Below are 2,423 nucleotides of genomic sequence, written 5' to 3' on the forward strand. Positions count from 1 at the left end.
AGATTTCATATAATAACACATAAGTCTTCTTATGTTATATTAAACTAATTAAATTTATGGTTTTACTCTTTAAATTGCAGATAAGACAGATTAAAGTATCAGTGAAATTTTACTTCAGATATACAAAAAAATAATAAAAAATAATCATTCGTTTTATCATTTTAGTATCCCTGTAACTGGCCATCGCATTCCAAAAGGTATTAAATTCCATCTCTTTGGATTATCTGACATTGATCATAGAAGTATATTTGGTTGGGATATGAAAACATTGTCTTCCATAAGAACACTTCTTAATCACGATTTGGTGAGATGCTAAATAGTGTTATTGTTTTTGTTTTGTTGTTATGTTTGTTCTGTACTGCAAATGTCTCCCATCGACAAAAAGACAATACCCAGATCTTTTCTTCAATTTTAAATGATTTAGTGTAATTTTCTCCCAAATATAAATATGATTTTACAATATCAAAGACAGGAAGTAACCGATTTACAAAATTCTAGGCTGAATTTACGATATGCATTACATAAACCTTTGGTACAAATGTTAAATTATTTATCATAAATGTTCAATTAGATCATACCGACTAATTTTGTTAACTCATTGTTTCCATTACGTATTTACCACAATTTTATATACATATTCACACAAATAGTGATTGTTTTTCAGAGAGCAATGCTTGTTACTTACCAGAGTAGATAAGGAAATATTCTACTAGAGAAAAAAATCATAAAATAATAACATAAATAAAACTTTTAGCGGGAAAAGTCATTTTAACAGATGCGCAGAGAATGAATATCTGAAATCTAAAATTTGCCTTATGTGATATAACGTATAAGAACTCATTTTGGGTTATATAGGCTTTAAACATATTGTAACGGCCGGCGGGTGTCAGATGAAAACACTATTGTATATGCTATGTTCTAAAGTCTTATGCTAGCTAGAAAAGTTTGATAACATATTGGCCTTTAGATAGCTCCTAATAACCATATCTTAGTAAAAATCACAGAATCGTTATTATTTCTGTGACAGTTAACAACAATCACAACCAAAATTTACAGTATTTGTTAAACAAAATCATAAAATTTGGAGACTAGCGTGCTTTGTGTTTAATGAAAGGACATTCAAGGTAGACAAATATCCAAAATTACTTACTGAATTGATAATATAAATCTTTAACAACAAATCAACGAAAACAACAAGTTAATAAGACAAAAACATACATGTACAAAATATGGCAGTTTTTTTTATTTCTTTACAATATGCAATCTATTTTGAGATTTTTTTTATATTAGTTGAATATATTTTTTCTTTTACTTTGCAGAAGGTCTTGGATATTCTTAAAATAGACATTGAAGGAGATGAATGGAAAGCTATACCGCAAATCTTAGCATCAGTATCAAATAAATTTATAAAACAAATTGTGATTGAAATTCATTTCGGCCGACGTACTAAAGGCTTAAAGGGAGATGGATTTATGTCTTATATGCAAAATAACTGGGGTGATACCAGTCTATTTGCACAGTTAGATACCTTGAAACAATTGGAACACCATGGATTCAAAACATTCAGAAGCCTAAAAAATCCAAGAGCTAAACTTCAATTGAAATATTCTTATGAGACCTTTGTTTTTACAGCACACGTTGTTTCATTGAAAAACACAAATATTCAGACACAATAAATCAAAGTGTAGGCAGGTCAAGTACAAAAGTAATCTAGCAACAGCAGTATTCTTATTTGTATAAAACGAAACGAGCGCTTATATTTTGAAAAAAAAAGCATTTTGAACATATAAAAACAGATAAAACTTTAATGATAATCGATTAAACTTGGTACCAGTGAAGAAACAAAAATGAATATTACATTTATTTACTCATTTTTCATTTCACTCACATCTCAATTCTTTGTTTCACAATGCACATTGCTTCTTTTCCGTTCCTTTGCCTTACCTTTCGTGAATTTATAAGGTAAATAAAGTCATCGAAATGATAAGAATTGTTCAACTGGATACGAAACCTATATTTGGTCTTGATCATACATGTAGATAAATCATAAGGACTCTTTATTGTTTCTTAGGACAAAAATACGATGTGATTGCGCTTGATAAAATATTCCTTGTTAAACACACACTTCCAGCATCTGTTTGATGAAAGCAGAAGATTGAATAACAACTTTTTTTAAATGAAAATGAAAAAGTAATTTATTATATAGACTGGAAAATTAAGATAAACAGCATATTTCAAGTACAAAATCTTAAAAGTAAATAAATATTCTTAATCATTAGAAAATATTAAAGACTGGGTGTTGATAGGCACGTTAGACACTTAGACCCCTTGACTTCTCGACCTCTTATGATATTAAGATGACTTCTAGACCCTTTGACTATAAGACCCCTATTTTCATGACACTTAGACCATAGTGGGTAAGA

This window comes from Ruditapes philippinarum, unplaced genomic scaffold (genome assembly GCF_026571515.1).
Source record: "Ruditapes philippinarum isolate M1 unplaced genomic scaffold, ASM2657151v2 ctg3972_1_1_1_1, whole genome shotgun sequence".
Taxonomy (NCBI): Eukaryota; Metazoa; Mollusca; class Bivalvia; order Venerida; family Veneridae; genus Ruditapes; species Ruditapes philippinarum.